This window comes from Mus pahari, unplaced genomic scaffold, assembly GCF_900095145.1.
Source record: "Mus pahari unplaced genomic scaffold, PAHARI_EIJ_v1.1 scaffold_7552_1, whole genome shotgun sequence".
Taxonomy (NCBI): Eukaryota; Metazoa; Chordata; class Mammalia; order Rodentia; family Muridae; genus Mus; species Mus pahari.
In genome coordinates, this window is record NW_018393251.1 from 36,391 (window position 1) to 53,434 (window position 17,044).

General features: G+C 36.2%; 1 pseudogene; it reads left to right on the plus strand.

The window, feature by feature from the left end:
* Positions 1-4,798: 4,798 nt before the first annotated feature.
* LOC110315433 overlaps positions 4,799-17,044 on the plus strand; it is a 15,142-nt pseudogene continuing 2,896 nt past the window's right edge.

Here is a 17,044-nt window from a genome sequence, read left to right on the forward strand (position 1 = left end):
GCTTGCTCTGTTGCCCGAGAAAGAGAGAGGGAGCGAGAGAGAGAGAAAGGGGGAAGGAGGAAGAGGAAAATATTCTAATAAAATTGCAAGGGTATTTGGAAAAACATTGTGATGAAATTGAAGATGGTCATAGAAGAGATTTCTGGAAAATTTGAGGCCATATATAAAAAATTTCTGATAAAACTGCAAACATATGTAAAGTAAATTTCTGATAAAATTGAAGACAAATACAGAAAAAATTCTGATAAAACTAAGGACATGAGAAATATGTGATGAAATTGAAGATGAAAACAGTAGAAATTTCTGGTAAAACTGAAGTCATATAGAGAAAATTTTTCTGATTATATTGAAAATGGATGCTTCCAGTTTACATATGCACCCCCTGATCTAACCCTGTGCCACAGCTCTCCATACCCAAATTCTGCCCAGAGAGAACTGTTCTCCCAGGAATGCTGACACACCTAAGAACATAGGTAAGACCACGTCTCCTGCTCCAATACCTGGGTCAAGTGGGTCTCATCTGATCTCCACAAGGTCCAGGAACTGCTGAGTAGCTGGTGACATGATCCTTATGGTTTTCATCTGTGCCTGAGAGCTGACACACCTAACAACAGGTTAACTGGCTCACAGGAATGACAAGATCCAGGCAGAGACAGCAATACCAGCTAACAACAGTGATAACCAAATGGCAAGATGCAAGCCCAAGATCACAAGTCAGAGAAAACAAGGCAACTTTCCATCATGAGAACCCAGTTGTCTCACCAATGCAAGCCCTGATTACCCCAACATATCAGGAAAGCAAGACAATGATTTTAAACCACATCTCATGATGATTACACCAGACTTTAAAGGGATATTAAATAACTCACTTAAGAAATACAGAAGAACACAGATAAAAAGGTAGAAGCACATAAAGAGGAAAAACATAAGTCCCTTAAAGAAATACAGTAAAACACAAGCAAACAGGTGAAGGAAATGAACAAAACCATCCAGGATCTAAAAACCAAAATAGAAACAGTAAAGAAATAACAAAGGGAGACAACCCTTGAGATAGAAAACCTAGAAAAGAGATCAGGAGTCATAGATGCAATCAGCACCAACAGAATACAACAGCTAGAAGAGAGAATCTCAGGTGTAGATGATACCATAGAAAACTTTGAAACAACAGTCAAAAATGCAAAATGCAAAATGATCCTACCCCAAAACTTCCAGGAAATCCAGGACACAATGAAAACACCAAACCTGAAGATAAAAGGCATGAAAGAGGGCAAAGATTCTCAACTCAAAGGGCCAGGAAACATCTTCAACAAAATTATAGCAGAAAACCCCTCTAACCTAAAGGGAGAGATATCCATAAAAATGCAAGAAGCCTATAGAACACCCAAAAGATTGGACCAGAAAAAAATTCTTCCCATCGTAAAATAATCAAAACACTAACAAAACAAAGAAAGAATATTAAAAGCACTAAGAGAAAGAGGTCAAGTAACATATAAAGTCAGATCTATCAGAATCACACCAGACTTCTCATCAGAGACTCTAAGAGCCAGAAGATCCTAGACAGATATCATACAGAACCTAGGAGAACAAAAATGCCACCACAGGCTACTATACCCAGCAAAATTTTCATTTACTGTAGATAAAGAAACAAAGATATTACATGACAAAATCAAATTTAAACAATGTATTTCCACAAATCCCTCCCTGCAAAGAATAATAGATGTAAAACACCAACAGGAAGGAAAATACACTCAAGGAAAAGAAAAAAAAAAGTAATCTTCTTTCAATAAATCCAAAAAAAAGAAAGCCACCTAAACATAATTCCTATAATAACAACAAAAATAACAAGAAGCAACAATAACTGGTCCTTAACATTTCTTAATATCAATGGACTCAATTCCTGAGTTAAAACACGTAGACTAACAGAATGGTTATATAAACAGGACTCAGCATTTTGCTGCATACAGGAAATGCACCTAAGTGACAAAGAGACACTACGTCAGAGTGAAAGGAGGGAAAATATTCTTACAAGCAAATGGGCCCAAGAAACAAGCAGGGGTAGCCATTCTAAAATCAAATAAAATCAATTTTCAACCTATAGTTATCAAAAAAAGATCAGGAAATACACTTCATACTCATCAAATAAAAAATCTACCAAGAATTCTCAATTTTGATCATCTATGCTCCTAATGCAAGGATACCCACATTCACATACTAAACTTTACTAAAGTTCAATACACACATTGTTTTTCATACAATAATAGCAAGAGACTTCAACATACAAATCACATCAATGGACAGATCATGGAATGAGAAACTAAACAGAGACTCAGTGAAATTAACAGAAGTTATAATCTAAATCAATCTATCAAATATTTATAGAACATTTAATCCTAAAACAAAAGAATATGATTTCTCAGCACCATACAGTACCTTTTCTATATTTGACCTCATCAGTCACAAAACAGACCTCAACAGATAAAAGAAAATTGAAATAATTCCATGATTCTTATCAGATCACCACAGACTAAGACTGGTATTTAATAAAAAAAAAAAAAAAGAAAGTCCACATGCATGTGGAAGGTGAACAACAATTTACACCATGATAACTTGGTCAAAAAATAAAGAAAGAAAGGAATTAGTCTTTTTTAGAATTTAATGAAAATGAGCCAACAACATAACAAAACTTATGAGAAACAATGAAAGCAGTGCTAAGAGGAAAATTAATAGCTCTAAGTGCATCCAAAAATAAATGAGAGAGAGTATACACTAGCAGTTTAACAGCATACCTGAAAGCTCTAGAACAAAAAGAAGCTAATTCACCCAAGACAAGTAGATGTCAGGAAGAAATCAAACTCAGGGCTGAAATCAACCAAGTAGAAACAAAAAGATCTATACAAAGAATCAACCAAACCAGGAGCTGGTTTTTTGAGAAACTCAACAAGATAGGTAAACCCTTAGCCAGAATAACAAGAGAGCACAGAGACAGTATACAAATAAAAAAATCAGAAATGAAAAGGGAAACATAACAACAGGAAAAAAGAAATCCAAAAAATCATTGGATCCCACTACAAAAGCCTATACTCAACAAAACTGGAAAACCTGGATGACATGAACAATTTTCTAGACAGATATCAGGTTCAAAGGTTAAATCATGTTCAGATTAATGATCTAAATAGTCCTATGTCACCCAAAGAAATAGAAACTGTCATTAATAGTCACCCAACCTAAAAGAGTCCAGGGATTTTAGTTCAGAGTTCTATCAAACCTTCAAAGAAGATATAATTCCAATACTCCTCAAACTATTTCACAAAATACAAACAAAAGGTACTCTACCTAATCTGTTCTATGAAGCCACAATTACTCTGATACTAAGAACACAAAGACCCAACAAAGGAAGAGAATTTCAGACCAATTTCCCTTATGAATTTAATGCAAAAAATGATAAAATCCTCACAAACCAAATCCAAGAACATATCAAAATTATCTTCGATCATGATCAAGTAGGCTTCATCCCAGGGATGCAAGGATGGTTCAATATATGGAAATCCATCAACATAATCTACTATATAAACAAACTCAAAGACAAAAACCATGTGACCATCCCATTAGAGAGTGAGGAAGCATTCTACAAAATCCAACACCTCTTCATGTTAAAAGTCTTGGAAAGATTAGGAATTCAAGGCCTATACCTAAACGTAATAAAGGCAATATACAACAAACCAATAATGAACATCAGACTAAATGGTGAGAAACTGAAAACAATCCCGCTAAAATCAGGAACTAGACAAGGCTGCTAACTCTCTCCCTACCTATTCAATGTAGTACTAGAAGACCTAGCCAGAGCAATTAGAAAAGAAAAGGAGATCAAGGGGATACAAATTGGAAAGGAAAAAGTCAAAATATCATTATTTGCAGAAGATATGATAGTATACATAAGTGACCCCCAAAATTCCACCAGAGAACTCCTAAATCTAATAAACAACTTCATTGAAGTAGATGGATATAAAATTAACTCAAACAAATCAGTGGTCTTTCTCTACAGAAATGATAAATAGTCTGAGAAAGAAATTAGGGAAATAATACCTTTCACAATAATCACAAATAATATAAAATACCTTGGTGAGACTCTAACTAAGGAAGTGAAGGATCTGTATGATAAGAACTTCAAGTTCCTGAAGAAAGAAATCAAAGAAGATCTCAGAAGCTGGAATGATCTCCCATGATTGTGGATTGGCAGGATTAACATAGTAAAAATGGCTACGTTGCTCAAAGCAATCTATAGATTTAATGCAATCCCCATCAAAATTCCAAGTCAATTTTTATCCTAGTTAGAAAGGGCAATTTGCAAATTCATCTGGAATAACAAAATCCTAGGATAGCAAAAACTATTCTCAACACTAAAAGAACCTCTGGTAGAATCACAAGGCCTGATTTCAAGCTGTACTATAGAACAATTATGATTTAAAACTGCATGGTAGGAAGCCAGGCATGGCAGCACATGCCTTTAATCCTAGCACTTGTGAGGCAGAGCACACAGATTTCTGAGTTTGAGGCCAGCCTGGTCTACAGAGTGAGTTCCAGGTCAGCCAGGGCTATACAGAGAAACCCTGTCTCGAACAACCAAAAATCAATCAATCAATCAATCAATCAATCAATCAATTAAAAAAAACTTCATGGTAGGTAGATCAGTGGAATAGAACTAAAGACCCAGAAATGAACCAACACATCTGTGGTCACTTGATCTTTGACAGGGGAGCTAAAGCCATCCAGTGGAAAAAAAAGAGAGCATTTTTAATAAATGGTGCTGGCCAAACTGGCAGGTATGTTGTAGAAGAATATGAATTGATCCATACTTATCCACATGTACAAAGCTCAAGTCTATGTAGACCAAGGAAATCCACATAAAACCAGAGACACTGAAACTTATAGACGAGAAAGTGGGGAAAAGCCTCAAAGATATGGGCACAGGGGAAATATTCCTGAAAAGAACAGTAATGGCTTGTGATCTAAGACCAGCAATGGGACCTAATAAAATTGCATAGCTTCTGTAAGGCTAACAATAAAATCAATAAAACAAAGAAGGCCACCAACAGATTGGGAAAGGATCTTTATCAATCCTAAATCTGATAGGGGACTAATATTCAATATATACAAAGAACTCAAGATGATGTACTACAGAATATCAAATAACCCCATTAAAAGATGTGGTATAGAGTTAAACAAAGAATTTGCAAGTGAGAAATACCTAATGGCTGAGAATTACCTGAAAAAAATGTTTAACAACATTAATCATCAGAGAAATGCAAATCAAAACAACCCTGAGATTCCACGTCACACCAATCAGAATGACTAAGATCAAAAATTAATGTGACAGCAGATCCTGGGGAGGATGTGGAGAAGGAAGAACACTCTTTAATTGTTGGTGGGATTGCAAGCTTGTAAAACCACTCTTGAAATCAGTCTGGCAGTTCCTCAAAAAATTGGATATAGTACTACTAGAAGACCCAGCAATTCCTCTCCTGGGCATATACCCAGAAGATGTTCCAATTGGTAATAAGGACACATGCTCCACTATGTACATAGCAGCCTTATTTATAATAGCCAGAAGCTGGAAAGAATCTAGATGTCCCTCAACAGAGTAATGGATACAGAAAATGTGGTACATTTACACAATGTATTACTACTTCGCTACTAAAAACAATGAATTTATGAATTTCTTGGGCAAATGGATGTATCTGGAGGATATCATCCTGAGTGAGATAACACAATCACAAAATGAGTCACCTGATATGTGCTCACTGATGAGTGGATAATAGCTCAGAAACTTAGAATACCTAAGATACAATNTGCAAAACACATGAAATTCAAGAAGGAAGACCAAAATGTGGAGACTTCGCACCTTCTTAGAATTGGGAACAAAACTCCCATGAAAGGTGTTACAGAGACAAAGTTTGGAGCTGAGACGAAAGGATAGACCATCCAAAAAGTGCCCCACCCAGGGGTCCATCACATAATCAGTCTCCAAAAGCGGACACTATTGCATACACCAGCAAGATTTTGCTGAAAGGACCCTGGTATAGCTGTCTCTTGTGAGGCTATGCCACTGCCTGGCAAACACAGAAGTGGATGCTCACAGTCAGCTATTGGATAGAACACAGGTCCCCAATGGAGGAGCTAGAGAAAGTACCCAAGGAGCTGAAGGGGTCTGCAACCCTATAGGTGGAACAACATTATGAACTAACCAGCACCCCCAGAGCTCATGTCTCTAGCTGCGTATGTAGCAGAAGATGGCCTAGTCAGATATCATTGGAAAGAGAGGCCCCTTGGTCTTGCAAACTTTATGTGCTCCAGTACAGGGGAAAACCAGGGCCAAGAAGGGGGAGTGGCTGGTTAGGTGAGTGAGGGGGATATAGGGGACTTTGGGGATAGCATTTAAAATGTAAATGAAGTAAATACCTAAGAAATAATTGGAGAAGAAAAAAAGAAGACTGGAAAGATTAGACAAGGAAAGAAATTCCTCCAATCATATAATAATCAAAACACCAAAATGCACAAAACAAAGAAAGAATATTAAAATAAGTAAGGGGAAAAGGTCAAATAACATTTAAAGACAGAACTATGAGAATCACACTAGACTTCTCAACAGAGTCACTTAAAGCCTGTAAAGACATTATACCGAGCCTAAGAGAACAAAAATGTCCAAATATGCTACCATATCCAGCAAAATTTTCATTTACTATAGATAAGGAAACAAAGATATTCCATGACAAAATGAAATTTAAAGAGCAATTAGGCAACAAAAGGAAGCCAATGAGATACAAATTGGAAAGGAAGTAGTCGAAAATCACTATTTGCAGATGATATGATATTATACTTAAGTGACACCAGAAAAATTCCACCAGAGAACTCCTAAACTTGACCAAAAACTTCAGCAAAGTGGGTGGATATAAAATTAACTCAAACAAATCAGTGGCCTTCCTCTACTCAAAGATAAACAGGTTGAGAAAGAAATTAGGGAGAAAACACCTCTCACAATAGTCACAAATGATGTAAAATGACTTGGTATAACTCTAACTAAGTAAGTGAAAGATCGCTATGATAAGAACTCCAAGTCACTGAAGAAAGAAATCAAAGATCTTAGAAGGTAGAAGGATCTCCCACGCCCATTGATTTGGAGGATTAATATAGTAAAAATAGCCAAATTGCTGAAAGCAATCTTTAGATTTAATGAAATGCCCAACAAAATTTCTCAGAGTTAGAGAGATCAATTTCCAAATTCATCGGGAATAACCAAAAACCCAGGATAAGGAAAACTCTCCTCAACAATAAAAGAACTTCTGGGGAAATCACCATCCCTGACCTCAAGCTGTAGTGCAGAGCAAGTGTGATAAAAATTGCATGGTACTGGTACAGTTACAGGCAGGTAGATCAATGGAATAGAATTGAAAACCCAGAAGTGAACCCACATTCCTATGGTCACTTGAACTTTCACAAAGGAGCTGAAAACTTAAAGTGGAAAAAAGACAGCATTTTCACCAAATGGTGCTGGCTCAACTGGCTGTTAGCATGTAGAAGAAGGCAAATTGATCTTTTCTTATCTCCTCATACATAGATAAAGTACAAGTGAATCAAGGACCTCCACATAAAAGCAGATACACTTAAGCTAATTGAAAATAAGTGGGCAAGAGAATCAAGCACATGAGCTCAGAACAAAAAAATTCCTGAACAGAACACCCATATTTTATGCTGTAAGATCAAAAATTGACAAATGGGACCTCATAAAATTGCAAAGCTTTTGTATGGCAAAGGACATTGTCACTAGGACAAAATGGCAACCAACAGATTGGGAAAAATTTTTATCAACTGTACATGCAATAGAGAGCTTATGTCCTTTATATACAAATAACACAAGAAGTTAGACTCCAGAGAACCAAATAACCTTATTAAAAATGGAGTACAGAGCTGAACAGAGAATTTTCAACTGAAGAATTTTGAATGCCTCAGAAGCACCTAAAGAACTGTTCAACAACCTTAGTCATTAGGGAAATGCAAATCCAAACAACCTTGAGATTCCACCTCACACCAGTAAAAATGGATAAGATGAAAAACTCAGGTGACAGCAGATGCTTGTGAGGATGTGGATAAAGTGTAACACTCCTCCATTGTTGGTGGAATTACAAGATGGTACAACCACTCTGGAAATCAGTCTTCTGGTTGCTCAGAACATTGGACATAGTACTACCTGAAGATCCAGTTATACCATTCCTGGCCATGAATCTAGAGGATGTAATAAGGATATATGCACCACTATGCTCATAGCAGCGATATTTATAATAGCCAAAAGCTGGAAAGAACCAGGATGTCCCTAAACAGAGGAATGGATACAGAAAATGTAGTACTTTGCACAATGGAATACTACACAGCTATTAAAAACATTGAATTCATGAAATCCACAGGCAAATGATTGGAACTCGAAAATATTTTCTTAAATTAGGCAACTTAAGCACAAAAGAACACACATGATATTCACTCACCGATATGTGGATAGTATACCAAAACCCTAGAATATCCAAGATATAATTCACAGACCAAATAAAGTTCAAGATGTAGGAATTCCAAAGTGTGGATACTTGGGTCCTTCTTAGAAAGGGGAACAAATATCCATAGAAGGAGATACAGGGACATAGTTTTGAGCAGAGACTGAAGGAAATGGAATCCTGAGACTGTACCACATGAGGATCCATCCCAAATAAAGTTACGAAAACCAGGCACTATTTTGGATTCCAACAACTGCTTGTTGACAGGAGCCTGATGTAGCTGTCTCCTGAGAAGCTCTGCTAGTGCCTGTCAAATATAGAGGTGGGTACTTGCAGCTGATCATTGGGCTGAGCACAGAGTTCCCAATGGAGGACCTAGAGTAAGATCCCAAGGAGCTGAAGAAGTTTGCAGCCCCATAGGAGGAACAGCAATATGAACTAACCAGTACTCCCAAAGCTCCCAGGGACTAAACAACCAACCAAAGTACACACATCAGAGACCTATGAATCCATCTGCATGTGTAGCAGAGGAAGGGTTTGTCAGTCATTATTGGGAGGAAAGGCTCTGTGAAGGTTCTACATTCCAGTGTAGGGGAATGCCACGGCCAGGAAGCAGGAGTGGGTGGGTTGGTAAGCAAGGGAAGGGAAAAGGAGATAGGGGGTTTTTGGAAAGGAAACGAGGAAAGTGGATATCGCTTGAAATGTAAATAAAGAAAATATCTAAGAAAAAACAAAAGTAAAAGAAAAACAGCAGCAACAACATCAACAACAACCAAATAATGTCTTTTTCCTGACCTACATAGAGTTCTTTATGTTTCGGGAGTCTTAGATCAGATGAAGGTGTGTGGAGATTTGGCAGGGGAATCAATGTCTTCCTGGGCTAACAGGATGCTGAGTGAAACTTGGTTTGGTGCAAGGGTCTCAGAGATCAGGGAAGATGGGTGGGGAAAGGGAAGCTTTCCTGTATGGGTCTGGTGTCTGATAAATATGCTGAAGACATTTTGAACTTCTTTATTGTTTCTCTTTCCATTTTTAGGTGTTGGTCTGAGTTGTTCCTTTCCATCACCTTTTAAATTGTATTTTCTTGTATGTCTTCAAGTGAATTATTTGTTTCCTCTCTAAGGGCTTCTACCCGTTTGCCTGTGGTTTTCTGTAATTCTTTAAAGGTGTTATTTTACTGTCATTAATGGTATTTGAGATCTTCACAAGAAGGAATTTTAAATCAGAATCTTGCCCTTCATGTGTGTTAGAGTATCCAGGTTAGGAGAACTGGATGCTGATGTCTGTTGGTTATGTCCTTGAATTTTTCTTTCACTATCTGGTCATTTCTGTTGTTAGCTTTCCTGGGTGTCTCGGCCCGGATCAGGACTCTTTGGAGACAGATAGAGCTGTGTGACTTTGATTCTATCAGGCCTTCTGGGAATCAGGAAGTGCTGTCTCTTGTTATGGCATGCCTTCAATGTCTTTGCTTGGTGCGACCATCATGTATCCCTGTGTCTCTGGTTAAGGCAGACCTCATAGCAGCCAGGTTGGCTTTGCAGCCTGGGGCAGACGTGCTTAACTCCCAGAGTTTCAGTTGGAGACCCAAACTGGAAGGACAATAGGACATATGAAGAGCTCAATAGATACCTCAAGTACTTGTCTCTGTGGAGGTCCCAAATGGTGTGCGTATTCAGCCAAGGGGCTCACCTATGTTCCTAAATAGGGAAGACTTCCTGTTAGACAGGTAGGCTGTTACGGGTAGGAAGTATACCCTGCTTTCATAAGTTCAGACTGTAGAGGTCCTTCAGGTGTAAAATTTATATATAATGTTGAAATTCTTTTGGGGGTATATTCGATATTAGAATTGTGCTGTATATAGAACAGTGAAGCTTGGAAGAGAATATTGGACCCTTTATTCTCACCTGAGTTTTATGGTTTAAGGGTTCTCAGGGGAAACCTTGAAAGGATCATTGTCAACAATCCTGCGTAACTATGTACTTTGAGTGACAGTGAAGCAATACGTCCTTCCAATTATAATGCATTGGGTTAAAAATCCTATTTGGAAACAAGCTATAACCTGTCAGATTTAATTTCAGTAGAATAAGTTGAATTTTCTACATAAATCACTAAAATTATAATTGACTGAGGTGTTATTTATAATGAGGAAACTGAAATTATATTTATTGGTGCGTGGATGTATAATGGGCATCACATTGCCTTGAAAATATCTGTAGTTTATGAATAAGATCTTTGCTATTGCATATCTCATTCAGGAAAGAGGTAGTCTTTTCATCCATGAAGAGTGATGTGTGCAGATACTCAAAACTGCTTCAATGCTTTAAATAAATCATATATCTGTGCCATATCAAACCTTGTTACAAGTGATTGCAGAAACAAAAATCAGTATCCCATCAATGGGAAGTAAAGGACACAAGGTTTTACTAATAAATGATACCAAACATTTATTGAAAATACAACATCAATATTTCTAAGATTATTCTTTAAAGTGAAAATGGGATAGAGGCTATCAAAAAATCCACATAGCAAACCAGAGAAACAGATACCTGATTCCAACAAGAAATAAAGGGAAAATAAACTGGAAGGAAGCTATGGAATATTATCAGTGAAACATGCAAGAAAATTTTAGTTTATATATCCATAAAGTACTACAGTGAATATCTGAAGATTTCCATCTAATGGAATGACTTAAAGGAGTAAGAGAAACCAAAGGGTCCATTGATAATCAGAAAGGATGCAGTTTTGTGTGGTATGTCTTCTTTCAACCATGTCAAGTCAATAATATGAGCTTTAGGCAGAAAGAAAAGAAATTTTGAAAATATTATTTGCGTTACAAGCAACATGGAGGATGTCTCTGTTTAAAACCACATTGAGCCACACCTCAAAACCTGGGCAAAAGCAAATTCAAGGTTATTGAATGAACTGAATTTTTGATCTGTAGTCTTGATATAATGAGTATGATATGGATCCGAGTCCAATGCTCATGCACACCAAATGACTTCCAAAAGACTGCTACAACCCAGGATGGCATTGCAATAGCAGTCCGATGGAGTGAAGTGTCAGCCACCATGTACATTCCCAGTTAATTTGAAATGGTATTAGCACCCAGTATACAAAAGGTATAGATTATCACAACCTGACACTCAATTTATCCATTCTATAATTTTGCAAAAGTACTTAACAAAATTGAAACCCAAAAAGTCATAATTCATCCAAAGTATGAAACAAAGGTTTTTTCATAGTAACAAAGATTGTACAATAAACTCTATAGCAAGATTTGATTATAAGACAGTGACATACCAACCATTCCAAATATGGAGTTAAAGTCTCCACTTAATTCAGTATGGATATTATGGACATAAATATAAGGTAGTTCAAAAAAATTACAAATCAAATTCAATGCTCAATCTGTGTCACTAATTGTAATCTAAAAAAGTTGCATAAATTAGCATATACTAGCATTAGCAATAAAATTTTCTTTCATAAATGACACCTAAATTCTTTTTTTTTGAAAAATGTATGAAATTTTTCTCAAACTTCTTGATGAGGTGTGAACAACCATCAACCAAAAATATGCTTTATCAAATGTCACTAACTGCCAGGTGTTGAATATCAGGCAAGAGATCAGCATAATAACTCAGTGAATGTTTGCACAGGTACTGATATTGGACAGGATGGGTGTTGAATCTTTAGAAGTCCAGGAATTTTTGGATTTAGCATAATGACATGTTCTCCAGATGGCAGGAATCACAGGAAGTTTGAAGAGATTTTTGTCAACATGACTAGCATACATAGTATATGAACAACAGAGAGGAAGCTCAACTCCTGACTCAATGTTTCACACCTACCACGAACTCTTACTACAAAAAGTAGAGTCTCAGAAAAGAGCAGATCCCGAACAATTCACTGAATGTCAGCAGGTAAAGTTTCTTATATTTCCTTATGCTTAGATATATCAATGAAATCATCTAAATGGACCCAGAGGAACAACTGTACTTTTGTTAAAGATTATTCTATCAGTGGAAAATTTCTACACTGAAAAACATCCTAATTAATCTTTTACATGGATGAATATCTTGCACAAATATAACATTTAATATCAGACAATGCATCTTATATGAATATCAGTAAGATTTGTGAAAAGTTATCTCAATATTTCACCAAATGAGATCATAATTTAAATCAGGAACCAAGAGTTTTATCAAAAAAGCCTTAAGTGGTGACTAGAGTAGAATAGTTTCTCAAAAAGTGATACATTTACTGTGGTTGATAGTTATACATTTAAATTAGAAATTTATAGAAACATAAATGATTAAGACTGAAAAATTTTTAAGTTTATGTTCATTATACATCTCTATACTGTATGTACACGGAAAACCCACAAATATATTTTATGTTCACAATTTCCAGACATTCATACTTCCCCTTCATTCTCTCATACACGGATTCATTTTTAAAAAATATGTTTGACACCGGGAGTGCTGGTGCACACCTTTAATCCCAGCACTCGGAAGGCAGAGGCAGGTGGATTTCTAAGTTCGAGGCCAGCCTGGTCTACAAAGTGAGTTCCAGGAGAGCCAGGGTTACACAGAGAAACCCTGTCTCGAAAAACCAAAACCAAAACCGAACAAAAAAAAATGTGTTTGACAAATATGTTTACACAGACACACACACACACACACACACACACTCACACAAATACGCACAAATATACTCATATAGTGTATTACTTGTTATCTGGTAATAATTTTTTCTAGCACATTTTATCATTAAACCTTAATATGAACTATATAAATTTTCAATTATCAATGAGCTATGTTGTGTTTTACTACATGGGTTTATTTCAATACAGCTGTCTTTTATGAAAGTCATTAATTAGTAAATTAGAGGAATTTCTCAATTTTGCATTACCTTTATTGATATACATATGTAAACATTCATCTATTTTAGGTGTCTTCCTTGATGAAAACGAGGGTACTGTTTTCATCAGTACTGGTGAACCCTGTTGGAGTACTGGTGAACATGAAGCATAAGTAAAATCAGTGTGCAAAGTATGACATTTTCATCATTTGGAATTTTCCACAAGGTCTTGGATTAAAACTGAAAATAGAAAGCTATTTCCTTGTTTCCTACAAAGCGAACAACTTCATATATTTGAAGATTTAGAATGTGCCACAGGAGGAACATCAGTGGGTATTTTTATTTTATTTTTTTTTTAGAATATCTAAATTTTAAAGTAGGAGGCACTGAAGTAATAGCTCTCTATATAAGAACAACTGCTACTCTTGCAAAAGACCATCCTCAGTTAAAATCACCAAAATTTGATAACTCTCAACTTCATGTAAATCTCATCAAAGATGGATCAAAGGCCTCCGGATACCATGTTCAATAGCACCCACATGCCTATCAACCCTAATACAGGAATATAGCTATTAAATTTATAGTATAATATATGTGTACTTTAATACACATAATTAATTAAAATTTTGTAACTGTATATAAACCATGGCATTTTCTGATTCTGTGTGAACATTTTTATAGCCTTATTAAGTATAACAAGTATTCATTAACATAAATCTCTCTCCACATTCAAGGTTTTCTTTTTTATTTATATATTTTGTATTTTTATATTATTTAAATTTCAAATATTATCCCCTTTCCTGATTTCCACTCTTCATTGGAGGGTTACCTTATCTGAAATCAGTGGGAGGGGAGTCCCTGGGTCCTGTGCAAACTTGATGCCCTAGCACAAGGGAATGCTAGAGTGGAGAGGTAGGAGTGAGTGGGTTGGGGAGTTCCCTCATAGGAGCAGGGAAAAGAGGGGAAGCATAGGGGGTTCATGGTTTTCTTTTACACTTAGGAAAACTCCCTTAATTGTATGGGAGTCTTATATACATCTGTGGGTCATAGTCATCAGACAACTACTTCTCGATTTACCTTTAACTTCTCCCTCCATACACCTCAGTGTTCTTTTTTTTTTTAATTTATAAATTATGAGAGAAAAACTGGTGCCACGTAAACATTCTTTGTGGATTAATCAGTTTAGGAAGGAAAACTTTTAAATTGCTACAACCTGGATGTTACATATATAATATTGCATGATGTAGTTAATATTGTGTGACATTTAGTGCATTGCACGGTAATTCAAAAAAATAATGTGCCTGATACTGCTAAGGAATACTGGTTATCAGAAGAATATGTATAGACATATCTGTTAGTGCCCCATATATCAACCTATGGGATATTATTCATATGATACATACAAGAACTATACACACTCACTCACATACATATTATATAATATTTATGTACTATCTCAGGTTCCCTCCTCCATGTGTAGTGTGACATGTACTGCTGGATTCAGGAAAATTAATCAGAAAGCAACAGCAGACTGCTGCTTTGATTGTGTTAAATAATGTTACCTTCTTTTGGACGCAGCAGTTAACTTGCAATATTTTCTTCAAACTCTCTCACAATATGGTGATTACTGATTTTATATTATATAAAATGTCTTTAAGGGGACATACCCATGTAACATTTTTTAAAAGACACATTTTAGATATAATCTATGTATATGTTTATTTTTCTTTGATTCATTGTACATAGAAATTTGATTACCTGATCAGTTCATAATCTTTCCCTCCATGACCCTGCTTATTCCCTGACAAAGACCAAGTTAAATTAGGATCAGATTAATGACCTAAACAGTCCTATATCACCTAAAGTAATAGAAGCTGTCATTAATAGTCTCCCAACTAAAAAAAGCCAGGACCAGAAGGCATTAGTGCAGAATTCTATCAGACTTTCAAAGAAGACATAATTCCAACTCTCGTAAAAGTATTCCACAAAATAGAAACAGAAGGTACTCTACCCAATTCATTCTATGAAGCCACAATTACTCTGATACCTAAACCACACAAAGATCCAACANAGAAAGAGAACTTCAGACAAATTTCCCTTANGAATATCGATGNAAAAATACTCAATAAAATCCTCGCAAACNGAATCCAAGAACACATCAAAATGATCATNCATCNTGACCAAGTAGGCTTCATNCCAGGGATNCAGGGATGGTTTAATATAGGAAATCCATCCATGTAATCCACTACATAATCAAACTCAAAGACAATAAACACATGATCATCTCCATAGATGCTGATTAAGCATTTGACAAAATCCAACACCCCTTCATGATAAAAGTCTTGGAAAGGTCAGGAATTCAAAGCCCATACCTAAACATAATAAAAGCAAACTACAGCAAACTAGTAGCCAACATCAAAGTAAATGGAGAGAAATTCGAAGCAATCCCACTAAAATCTGGGACTAGACAAGGCTGCACACTTTCCCCTACCTATTTAATATAGTACTTAAAGTCCTAGCCAGAGCAACCCAACAAGAAAAGGAGATCAAGGGGATAAAAATTGGTAAGGAAGAAGACAAAATATCATTATTTGCAGATTATATGATGGTATACATAAGTGACCCTAAAAAGTCCACCAGAGAACTCCTAAACCTGATAAACAGCTTCAGTGCTGTAGCTGGATATAAAATTAACTCAAACAAATCAGTAGCCTTTCTCTACACAAAGTATAAACATGATGAGAAAGAAATTAGGGAAACAACACCATTCTAAGTAGTCACAAAAAATATAAAATAACTTGGTGTAACTCTAACTGAGGAAGTGAAAGATCTGTATGATAAGAACTTCAAATCCCTAGAGAAAGAAATTGAAGAAGATCTCAGAAGATGGAAAGATCTCCCATGCTCAAAGATTGGCAGAACTAACATAGTCAAAATAGCCATCCTGCCAAAAGCAATCTACAGATTCAATGCAATCCCCATCAAAATTCCAACCCAATTATTCACAGACTTTGAAAGGGCAATTTGCAAATTCATCAGGAATAATAAGAAACCTCGGATAGCAAAATCCATTCTCAACAATAAAAGAACCTCTGGTGGAATCACCATGCCTGACCTTAAGCTGTACTACAGAGCAATTGTGATGAAACTGCATGGTACTGGTACAGTGACAGACATGTAGATCAATGGAATAGAATTGAAGATCCAGAAATGAATCCACACACCTATGGTCACTTGATTTTTGACAATGAAGCTAAAACCATCCAGTGGAAAAAAGACAGCATTTTTAACAAATGGTGTTGGCACAACTGGTGGCTATCATGCAGAAGAATGAGAATAGATCCATTCTTATCTCCTTGTAGAAAGCTCAAGTCTAAGTGGCTCAAAGACCTCCACACAAAACCAGAGACACTGAAATTGATAGAGGAGAAAGTGGTGAAAAGCCTCGAAGATATGGGCACAGGGAAAAAAATTTCTCAACAGAACACCAATGACTTGTGCTGTAAAATCAAGAATTGACGAATGGGACCTCATAAAATTCCAAAGCTTCTGCAAGGCAAAAGACACTGTCAACAAGACTAAAAGGCCACCAACGGATTGGCAAAGAATTATTACCAATGCTAAATCTGATAGAGGACTAATATCCA